The sequence below is a fragment of the Triticum dicoccoides genome, chromosome 7B, assembly GCF_002162155.2.
Source record: "Triticum dicoccoides isolate Atlit2015 ecotype Zavitan chromosome 7B, WEW_v2.0, whole genome shotgun sequence".
In the NCBI taxonomy this organism is placed as follows: domain Eukaryota; kingdom Viridiplantae; phylum Streptophyta; class Magnoliopsida; order Poales; family Poaceae; genus Triticum; species Triticum dicoccoides.
The window spans coordinates 596,227,803-596,240,290 of NC_041393.1; the positions used below are offsets into that span (position 1 = coordinate 596,227,803).

General features: G+C 43.0%; 1 non-coding gene across 1 annotated transcript; it reads right to left on the minus strand.

Moving 5' to 3' along the window:
• Positions 1-7,793: 7,793 nt before the first annotated feature.
• On the minus strand, positions 7,794-7,921 carry LOC119342450. The gene has a single exon (XR_005165588.1). It is a non-coding gene; the product is annotated as a small nucleolar RNA Z247 (small nucleolar RNA).
• Positions 7,922-12,488: the final 4,567 nt, after the last annotated feature.

Sequence of the window (12,488 nt, forward strand, 5' to 3'; positions counted from 1 at the left end):
GTGTGGACCCTACGGGTTCGAGAACTATGTAGACATGACCTAGAACTATTCTCGGTCAATAACCAATAGCGGAACCTGGATGCCCATATTGGTTTCTACATATTCTACGAAGATCTTTATCAGTCAAACCGCATAACAATATACGTTGTTCCCTTTGTCATCGGTATGTTACTTGCCCGAGATTTGATCGTCGGTATCCAATACCTAGTTCAATCTCGTTACCGGCAAGTCTCTTTACTCGTTCCGTAATGCATCATCCCGTAACCAACTCATTTGGTCACATTGCTTGCAAGGCTTATAATGATGTGCATTACCGAGAGGGCCCAGAGATACCTCTCCGACAATCGGAGTGACAAAACCTAATCTCGAAATACGCCAACTCAACATGTACCTTCTGAGACACCTGTAGTACTCCTTTATAATCACCCAGTTACATTGTGACGTTTGGTAGTACCCAAAGTGTTCCTCCGGTAAACGGGAGTTGCATAATTCTCATAGTTACAGGAACATGTATAAGTCATGAAGAAAGAATAGCAATATACTAAACGATCAATTGCTAGGCTAACGGAATGGGTCATGTCAATCACATCATTCTCCTAATGATGTGATCCCATTAATCAAATGACAACACATGTCTATGGTTAGGAAACACAACCATCTTTGATTAATGAGCTAGTCAAGTAGAGGCATACTAGTGACTATATGTTTGTCTATGTATTCACACATGTATAATGTTTCCGGTTAATACAATTCTAGCATGAATAATAAACATTTATCATGATATGAGGAAATAAATAATAACTTTATTATTGCCTCTAGGGCATATTTTCATTGGTCCCGATGCACTAGGTATGACACCTAAATCGGAAATGAACTCCTTCATCCAGACTCCTTCATTTGTTGCTTCTGAAGCAGCTATGTACTCCGCTTCACATGTAGATCCCGCCATGTTGCTTTGTTTAGAACTGCACCAACTTACAGCTCCACCGTTTAATAAAAACGTGTATCCGGTTTGCGATTTAGAATCGTCCAGATCAGTGTCAAAGCTTGCATCAACGTAACCATTTACGACTAGCTCTTTGTCACCTCCATATACGAGAAACATATCCTTAGTCCTTTTCAGGTATTTCAGGATGTTCTTGACTGCTGTCCAGTGATCCACTCCTGGATTACTTTGGTACCTTCCTGCCAAGCTTATTGCTAAGCATACGTCAGGTCTGGTACATAGCATTGCATACATGATAGAGCCTATGGCTGAAGCATAGGGAAAATCTTTCATTTTCTCTCTATCTTCTGATGTGGTCGGCCATTGAGTTTGACTCAACTTCATACCTTGTAGTACGGGCAAGAACCCTTTCTTTGCCTGATCCATTTTGAACTTTTTCAAAATTTTATCAAGGTATGTGCTTTGTGAAAGTCCTATTAAGCGTCTTGATCTATCTCTATAGATCTTGATGCCCAATATGTAAGCAGCTTCACCGAGGTCTTTCATTGAAAAACTTTTATTCAAGTATCCCTTTATGCTATCCAGAAATTCTATATCATTTCCAATTAATAATATGTCATCTACATATAATATCAGAAATGCTACAGAGCTCCCACTCACTTTCTTGTAAATACAGGCTTCTCCAAAAGTCTGTATAAAACCATATGCTTTGATCACACTATCAAAGCGTTTATTCCAACTCTGAGATGCTTGCACCAGTCCATAAATGGAACGCTGGAGCTTGCACACTTTGTTAGCACCTTTTGGATCAACAAAACCTTTTGGCTGCATCATATACAACTCTTCTTCCAGAAATCCATTCAAGAATGCAGTTTTGACATCCATTTGCCAAATTTCATAATCATGAAATGCAGCAATAGCTAACATGATTCGGACAGACTTAAGCATCGCTGCGGGTGAGAAAGTCTCATCGTAGTCAACTCCTTGAACTTGTCGAAAACCTTTCGTGACAAGTCGAGCTTTATAGATAGTTACATTACCATTAGCGTCAGTCTTCTTCTTAAAGATCCATTTATTCTCAATTGCTAGCCGATCATCGGGCAACTCAACCAAAGTCCACACTTTGTTTTCATACATGGATCCCATCTCAGATTTCATGGCCTCTAGCCATTTTGCGGAATCTGGGCTCATCATCGCTTCCTCATAGTTCGTAGGTTCATCATGGTCAAGCAACATGACTTCCAGAATTGGATTACCGTACCACTCTGGTGCGGATCTTACTCTGGTAGACCTACGAGGTTTAGTAGAAACTTGATCTGAAGTTTCATGATCAATATCATTAGCTTCCTCACTAATTGGTGTAGTTGTCACAGGAACCGGTTCTTGTGATGAACTACTTTCCAATAAGGGAGTAGATACAGTTATCTCATCAAGTTCTACTTTCCTCCCACTCACTTCTTTCGAGAGAAACTCCTTCTCTAGAAAGGATCCGATTTTAGCAACGAAAATCTTGCCCTCAGATCTGTGATAGAAGGTGTACCCAATAGTCTCTTTTGGTTATCCTATGAAGACACATTTCTCCGATTTGGGTTCGAGCTTATCTGGTTGAAGTTTCTTCACATAAGCATTGCAGCCCCAAACTTTAAGAAACGACAACTTTGGTTTCTTGCCAAACCACAGTTCATAAGGCGTCGTCTCAACGGATTTTGATGGTGCCCTATTTAACGTGAATGCGGCCGTCTCTAAAGCATAACCCCAAAACAATAGCGGTAAATCAGAAAGAGACATCATAGATCGCACCATATCTAGTAAAGTACGATTACGATGTTCGGACACACCATTTCGTTGTGGTGTTCCGGGTGGCGTGAGTTGCGAAACTATTCCGCATTGTTTCAAGTGTAGACCAAACTCGTAACTCAAATATTCTCCTCCACGATCAGATCGTAGAAATTTTATTTTCTTGTTACGATGATTTTCCACTTCACTCTGAAATTCTTTGAACTTTTCAAATGTTTCAGACTTGTGTTTCATCAAGTAGATATACCCATATCTGCTCAAATCATCTGTGAAGGTGAGAAAATAACAATACCCGCTGCGAGCCTCAACATTCATTGGACCACAAACATCAGTATGTATGATTTCCAACAAATCAGTTGCTCGCTCCATAGTTTCGGAGAACGGCGTTTTAGTCATCTTGCCCATGAGGCACGGTTCGCAAGTACCAAGTGATTCATAATCAAGTGATTCCAAAATCCCATCAGTATGGAGTTTCTTCATGCGCTTTACACCGATATGACCTAAACGGCAGTGCCACAAATAAGTTGCACTATCGTTATCAACTCTGCATCTTTTGGTTTCAACACTATGAATATGTGTATCATTACTATCGAGATTCAATAAAAATAGACCAATTTTCAAGGGTGCATGACCATAAGAGATATTACTCATATAAATAGAACAACCATTATTATCTGATTTAAATGAATAACCGTCTCGCATCAAACAAGATCCAGATATAATGTTCATGCTCAACGCTGGCACCAAATAACAATTATTTAGGTCTAAAACTAATCCCGATGGTAGATGTAGAGGTAGCGTGCCGACCGCGATCACATCGAATTTGGAACCATTTCCCACGCGCATCGTCACCTCGTCCTTAGCCAATCTTCGCTTAATCCGTAGTCCCTGTTTCGAGTTGCAAATATTAGCAACAGAACCAGTATCAAATACCCAGGTGCTACTGCGAGCATTAGTAAGGTACACATCAATAACATGTATATCACATATACCTTTGTTCACTTTGCCATACTTCTTATCCGCCAAATACTTGGGGCAGTTCCGCTTCCAGTGTCCAGTCTGCTTGCAGTAGAAGCACTCAGTTTCAGGCTTAGGTCCAGAATTGGGTTTCTTCTCTTGAGCAGCAACTTGCTTGCTGTTCTTTTTGAAGTTCCCCTTCTTCTTCCGTTTGCCCTTTTTCTTGAAACTGGTGGTCTTGTTAACCATCAACACTTGATGCTCCTTCTTGATTTCTACCTCCGCGGCTTTTAGCATCGCGAAGAGCTCGGGAATAGTCTTGTTCATCCCTTGCATATTATAATTCATCACGAAGCTCTTGTAGCTTGGTGGCAGTGATTGAAGAATTCTGTCAATGACACTATCATCAGGAAGATTAACTCCTAGTTGAATCAAGTGATTATTATACCCAGACATTTTGAGTATATGTTCACTGACAGAACTATTCTCGTCCATCTTGCAGCTATAGAACTTTTTGGAGACTTCATATCTCTCAATCCGGGCATTTGCTTGAAATATTAACTTCAACTCCTGGAACATCTCATATGCTCCATGACGTTCAAAACGTCGTTGAAGACCCGGTTCTAAGCCGTAAAGCATGGCACACTAAACTATCGAGTAGTCATCAGCTTTGCTCTGCCAGACGTTCTTAATGTCGTCAGTTGCATCAGCAGCAGGCCTGGCACCCAGCGGTGCTTCCAGGACGTAACTTTTCTGTGCAGCAATGAGGATAATCCTCAGGTTACGGACCCAGTCCGTGTAATTGCTACCATCATCTTTCAACTTTGCTTTCTCAAGGAACGCATTAAAATTCAACGGAACAACAGCACGAGCCATCTATCTACAAACAAACATAGACAAGCAAAATACTATCAGGTACTAAGTTCATGATAAATTTAAGTTTAATTAATCATATTACTTAAGAACTCCCACTTAGACAGACATCTCTCTAGTCATCTAAGTGATCACATGATCCAAATCAACTAAACCATGTCCGATCATCACGTGAGATGGAGTAGTTTCAATGGTGAACATCACTATGTTGATCATATCTACTATATGATTCACGTTCGACCTTTCGGTCTCCGTGTTCCGAGGCCATATCTGTATATGCTAGGCTCGTCAAGTATGACCTGAGTATTCCGCATGTGCAACTGTTTTGCACCCGTTGTATTTGAACGTAGAGCCTATCACACCCGATCATCACGTGGTGTCTCAGCACGAAGAACTTTCACAACGGTGCATACTCAGGGAGAACACTTCTTGATTATTAGTGAGAGGTCATCTTAAAATGCTACAGTCAATCAAAGCAAGATAAGATGCATAAAGAATAAACATCACATGCAATCAATATAAGTGATATGATATGGCCATCATCATCTTGTGCTTGTGATCTCCATATTCGAAGCACCGTCGTGATCCCCATCGTCACCGGCGCGACACCTTGATCTCCATCCTAGCATCGTTGTCGTTATGCCATCTATTGCTTCTACGACTATCGCTACCGCTTAGAGATAAAGTAAAGCAATTACAGGGTGTTTGCATTTCATACAATAAAGCGACAACCATATGGCTCCTGCCAGTTGCCGATAACTTCGGTTACAAAACATGATCATCTCATACAATAAAATATAGCATCACGTCTTGACCATATCACATCACAACATGCCCTGCAAAAACAAGTTAGACGTCCTCTACTTTGTTGTTGCAAATTTTACGTGGCTGCTACGGGCTTTAGCAAGAACCGTTCTTACCTACGGATAAAAACCACAACGATAGTTCGTCAAGTTGGTGCTGTTTTAACCTTCGCAAGGACCGGGCGTAGCCACACTCGATTCAGCTAATGTGAGAAAGACAGACACCCGCCAGCCATCTTTAAGCACGAGTGCTCGTAACGGTGAAACCAGTCTCGCGTAAGCATACGCGTAATGTTGGTCCGGGCCGCTTCATCTCACAATACCACCGAACCAAAGTATGACATGCTGGTAAGCAGTATGACTTGTATCGCCCACAACTCACTTGTGTTCTACTCGTGCATATAACATCAACGCATAAAACCAGGCTCGGATGCCACTGTTGGGGAACGTAGTAATTTCAAAAAAAATCCTACGTACACGCAAGATCATGGTGATGGCATAGCAACGAGAGGGGAGAGTGTTGTCCACGTACCCTCGTAGATCGTAAGCGGAAGCGTTAGCACAACGCGGTTGATGTAGTCGTACGTCTTCACGGTCCGACCGATCCAAGCACCGAACGTACGGCACCTCCGAGTTCAGCACACATTCAGCTCGATGACGATCCCCGGGCTCCGATCCAGCAAAGCTTCGGGGATGAGTTCCGTCAACACGACGGCGTGGTGACGATGATGATGCTCTACCGGCGCAGGGCTTCGCCTAAACTCCGCGACGATATGACCGAGGTGTAATATGGTGGAGGGGGGCACCGCACACGGCTAAGGAACGATCCGTAGATCAACTTGTGTGTCTATGGGGTGCCCCCCGCCCCCGTATATAAAGGAGCCAGGGGGAGGAGGCGGCCGGCCAAGGAAGGCGCGCCAAGGGGGGAGTCCTAGTCCCACCGGGAGTAGGACTCCCTTCTTTCCTAGTTGGAATAGGAGAAGGGGGGAAAGAGGAGGAAGATGGGAAGGAAAGGGGGGCCCGCCCCCCTTCCCTTGTCTTATTCGGACTAGGAAGGGGAGGGGCGCGCGGCCCCCTCCTGCCTCCTTCCCTCTTCTCCCTCGAGGCCCATGTAGGCCCAATAACCCCCCGGGGGGTTTCGGTAACCTCCCGGTACTCCGGTAAAATGCCGATTTCACCCGGAACGATTCCGATGTCCAAATATAGGCTTCCAATATATCGATCTTTATGTCTCGACCATTTCGAGACTCCTCGTTACGTCCATGATCACATCCGGGACTCCGAACAAACTTTGGTACATCAAAACTTATAAACTCATAATAAAACTGTCATCGTAACGTTAAGCGTGCGGACCCTACGGGTTCGAGAACTATGTAGACATGACCTAGAACTATTCTCGGTCAATAACCAATAGCGGAACCTGGATGCCCATATTGGTTCCTACATATTCTATGAAGATCTTTATCGGTCAAACCGCATAACAATATACGTTGTTCCCTTTGTCATCGGTATGTTACTTGCCCGAGATTTGAGTATCCAATACCTAGTTCAATCTCGTTACCGGCAAGTCTCTTTACTCGTTCCGTAATGCATCATCCCGTAACCAACTCATTTGGTCACATTGCTTGCAAGGCTTATGATGATGTGCATTACCGAGAGGGCCCAAAGATACCTCTCCGACAATCGGAGTACCAAAACCTAATCTCGAAATAAGCCAACTCAACATGTACCTTCGGAGACTCCTGTAGTACTCCTTTATAATCACCCAGTTACGTTGTGACGTTTGGTAGTACCCAAAGTGTTCCTCCGGTAAACGGGAGTTGCATAATTCTCATAGTTACAGGAACATGTATAAGTCATGAAGAAAGCAATAGCAATATACTAAACGATCAATTGCTAGGCTAACGGAATGGGTCATGTCAATCACATCATTCTCCTAATGATGTGATCCCATTAATCAAATGACAACACATGTCTATGGTTAGGAAACACAACCATCTTTGATTAATGAGCTAGTCAAGTAGAGGCATACTAGTGACTATATGTTTGTCTATGTATTCACACATGTATCATGTTTCCGGTTAATACAATTCTAGCATGAATAATAAACATTTATCATGATATGAGGAAATAAATAATAACTTTATTATTGCCTCTAGGGCATATTTCCTTCACCACCTTGCCGCAGATCTGGCACGTCAGCTTGGTGGTGGGATTGTTGTTGTAGTTCCCACCTCCATCGCTGCTGCCTCCATGGTTAGGTGGCCTGGAGGAGTTGTCGTGGCCGCGGTCACTGCCGCTGCCTTGCCTGCCACGGCCGCGGTCACCACTGCTGTCGCTATTTTTGTTGTTGAAGCGCCCACGACCGACTGCATTTGCAGACGACTGGGAGGATGCACCACGAAGATTCATGCGGGTTTCGAAGCTCAGGAGTTGCGAGTACAGCTCCAGGACCTTGACTAGAGCACATGGCCGACACCACGGGGTCGAACTCCTCATCGAGTCCAGCAAGGATGTGGGACACAACATCCTCTTCATGCACCTTCTTTCCTGAAGCAACGAGTTCATCACAGAGAGTTCTGACCTTACCAACGTACTCAGTGATCGTGGAGTTTCCCTTCTGAAGGTTGGAAAGGGCGATCCTGACGTTCACAGTTTGTGCTCTCGTTTGCGATGTGAGCATCCCCTGCACGGTATTCCACAGCTCTGCTGCGGTGTGGCAAGTTGCCACCTGGACGGCCATCTCGCGCAGTAGCGTGGTCAGCAGATATGAGAATACCTGCTGATCGCGCGCATACCACACGCCAAACTCCAGGTTGGGGGCCTGAGACTTGGTCTTCCCGTCGGCGCCGGTGACCTCAATGGTCATGGGTGGCACCACTTGCTCGACGTCGAGGAACGCCGCCATCTGCGCTCCCCGGATGGCCGAGAGCACGGTGGCGCGCCATAGCGGCTCGTTCCCTCTCGTAAGTTTCTCGGTTGCGATGTGTGCAAACGGAGACGAGGGGAAGGAGTTCGCGGAGGAGCTTGCCATGGATGACATGAAAGAAAAGAAGATTGGAAGCGTATGCATCTGTGCAGGGACGCGTGCGTGTTAAATAGGGAGATCCAGATTACAATTGGTGCAGGTTGTTGTGGTGGCTTGACCCCTCATCCAAGACTATACAAGATGAGGATCTCCAACTAACAACAACCTGCCTAAGGATTACAACGCACCCACACATGTATACACCATCCTGACATATGTCAGGCTACAACTACAATTAGTTTTATTTAACAGTATAAAGCTTGGTACGTACACATGAGCATTTTAGCTTGAACCATACATGATTAGGATGAAGACTATGAATTAATGATGAAGGGGTAGGTGGCTTGATGATAGAGGATATGCATGCATGTGTTGGCAAATACACTAGTGAATCAATCACACGTCTAAGAGAGGAAGAGAAGCAAAGCTTGGGTTGACTCATTTCAACTCGTACATACATGCATGTATAATCATGAGAGAGGCAACGTGGCCTGGTCCTAGATGGAGCAAGGCTGTGCTGGCAGCACCCAGATATTTAGGACAAATAAATTGCTACGTGGAGATTTTGTATAGTGGTCAGGTTTGTTTGGCCTTTGCACAAGAAAAAGGGGCACAGCTCGAAGGGTCAAGGGGCAAGGGTCAAAGGCCATTGCGGCTTGATCTTTTACCCTGGTACTCCACCTAGACCAATGAATGCATGCCACACAATAGGTAGAGTCCAGATGATCGTTTGCTTTAAGATCAGCTCGGCTGAGTCACTCTGGACTCACCATCTATAAATAGCTACTGGTGCTCGCTTTGCACATCCTCGTCACCGAGAGTGAGAGCGTGAAAGAGAGGAGAAAGATTCAAAGAAGTGCATGGCGTGTGAAGGAAAGAAAGAGAGGCGGAGAGACCAACAAAGAATGCTTTCATGCGTAATGAAGGAGAGCGTGCCTGGTCGATCAGTTAGGATAATACTGATATAAAGGTTTATGGCATCGCTGTATCAAGGCAAGTAGCTGCTTTGCTAAACTCCCTGATCTCGCCTTATTGTTGTCTTCCTAGATATTTGATTATATTGTTGCACCTTGAATCTTATTGATCCTCCGTTGATTCTTGTTTCAATTGAGAGAGGGACATGTTGTCCTCGCAATCCGTTTATTAATGGAATCAATGTATTTTGAAGGAACTCATGAAAAGACATGAGCTATTGTTTTGAGTGATATCAGTAATATTGTCATTGATCCATTCACATAGCATACTCTATCCATCTATATTGGTATCATGACGGCAAACGTATTGTACCGGTCACAGTTCAGGTATGGGACTGTCTGGGTTCTCCGCTAGAAACGACCCTTGTTCGGGACCGTGTCGATGATGGATCCGTAGGAGCGACCAACATTAGTAGGTCAAGGTGTTCAGGTCTTAGTGGGCACAAGAGCTCTGCTCTACTAGCGCCTGTGTGGTTCTAGACGAGATTGTCGACGTTAGAGTACCCCTCTTAAGAATGTATAAGTGTGAAATTTCACCTCTGTGACTCCCGGGTTGGGAAGCTTCGGTCATGTGTGACACCAATAAATTCCTTGGTGTTTTCATTAAATCCAGTTATTGTTCTTTTGTCCATTTACACTAAAATATGTTCTAATGTTTATTACCTGTTTTATCCTCTGGATTCACTTTATCTATTGATTTACACCATCATACCATTATTGCTCCTTGTTGAATAGTTAAGTATCTGCTTGCTGAGTATGACTTGTCCTACTCACCCTTGCTTCCTCTGTTTTTAGATGCAGATGATGTAACTTAAGCATGTCCAGAAGATGTCGTCATTCAAAATTAGGTCGGATCAGTGGATGGGAAGCGACTATATAATGATTTATTTGAGATGTTTGTAAATGTAAAGAATTTAGTAAGGTTAATATATGAGCTTTTATGATCCATTGCCGGTTTATGCCTGTTTAATCACACCTTGCGTGACTATAGGCCTTTGGTCTATATGCGCGCGGCGGCTGTCTCGCCTAGGTCTGGTCTCGGGGCATGACAATACTCCCTCCGTTCACAAATATAAGATTTTTTAACTTTTTTCTGAGACGGATATATATAGACATGTTTTAGTATATTTGCTATTTTGTTCACTCATTTCAGTCCGTATGTCGTTTATATTGAAATATCCAGACCATCTTATATTTGTGAACGGAGGGAGTACATTATAAGGCCATTTAGATGGTCAGTAGCAATTTTTTCGCATAGTACCATCATGCTCACCAATTGGCCAAAGTAACACTAAAAGTTTCAATATGACTTTCACATACAAGATATTGCAATGTGAAAAGTACTACACGTGTCATATGAAGGGAAATATTATGGTTGGACTTACTCCAGCAAAATACAATGTCCATCCTTAACCGACAAGTCAGCTATTTTCCTGAATGCCCCAGGCGGACGTAGAGCCTTGTCCTCTCCAGGTAACTTTTGTGCTTTTGGCCATAGACGTACTTCAGTGCAAACAACATGCAGAATAGAGTTTGGTCGCACGTTTTGCATGACCAAGTAGATGTTATCCTGAAGTTCTTTTCCATAGCCAAACAATTTAATTTTTTCAGATGGTCTAAATTCTGCTTGGAGTAAAGTTAAGCTTCATAAAGTAACTATTGCTGGCCTTCTAAACTAGAAAAATAAACAGGACAGAAATAGGATAATGAATGACTACTAGCCTACTTTCTTGGAAGCTTTTGATTTTACTGATAGTGGAGTTTCCTCGGCGTTGACGAGAAGTTTTCACTCCTTTTTCCTCCCAAAGTCATTACTATAAAAGTCATTGACACATGACGGCAAAGCAGCTCCTTGCAACTCAGCAGCACGTTTATTTTCATGGGGGTACCACTTAGCTTTTGGTATATGGAAATTTGTAATCTCATTACCGTGTGAAAGTTGATAAAGCTTATTAGGAATGAAGTCAGCAAACAAAAGACAAGAATAACGTTCATTAGGTGAGCTACACATGATAAGTTGATAACTAAAGCCCCAGAAATACACTTGCTAAATAAAGCTAAGAACAAGAGTGTAAACATGTGAGTCATAAGGAGCCAAGCCTCACAAAGAGAATCTAATGTTCTCGACTGGGAAAACTGATAGAAAATGCATCTGACCAGAATTACAATCTGAACTCGAAAATTTAAAGTTCCAGAGTAGTATTTCGTCCCTGTAGCATACGAGCAACTGTAACAAGCTACTATTGATCTCCAAAATAAGCAGGAAATTCATCTTATATTACATAAGGTCGTAGAACAGTAGATTAAGAAGCCCAGTTAAAGAAACAAAAGTCCAGCAAAAATCGTTACAGAAATACTTCCCCAGGACAACAGAACTGCTGGTCGCTCACTTGACTATACATTAACGATGAAGAATTGAAGACAAACTGATATGGCACACTATTTCAGTTGAATTATTTGAAATGATCTGACACCCAATTTTAAAAAACATGTCACCCCATGTGCAATAATTATCACCATGATGAAATAAGCATATAAAGACTACGAGATTCATCAGATACAAGTTAATTAATCCAAAACAAGATCATAGATGTGGAATGATATGGTAAGGAAGGAGAGACTCGTACGTGCCCAGCTTTGGCTTCATGGTCTGCAACTTCTGATAAAGAACAGAATGGACCACCTATATACCCATTGAAGAACGCTTTTAAGTATGAGATTTAGCTTGTTGTGACATCTTCCTGTTGGAATAAAATTTGTCACTGTAAATGTTGAATTGGCCATCCAATGTAATTGCTTGGTTGTTATAGCCAAAATTTTCCGCTGTTGCAGTCTTCATTGACTGACTAACAATCAGCGCACGAGCATAAAAGCGGAGGTGGTCCCCATTCTTCTCATCTAAAAACTCAAAATACATCGTCTGGTCGCCTTTCAGGTCCACACTGGGATCCCAAACTATGTTGTCCAACCAAGATCCTACCAACAGTTCCTTGTTCAGAAGAGAGAGGTTGCTTAAACACTTCGCTGTATTGATTTCAATTGTGCCGTTTATGTTATTTGGTTCCGCATGGTCTAAGTCATTATTCTCCTGAGGACTGAGGAGTCTCCTT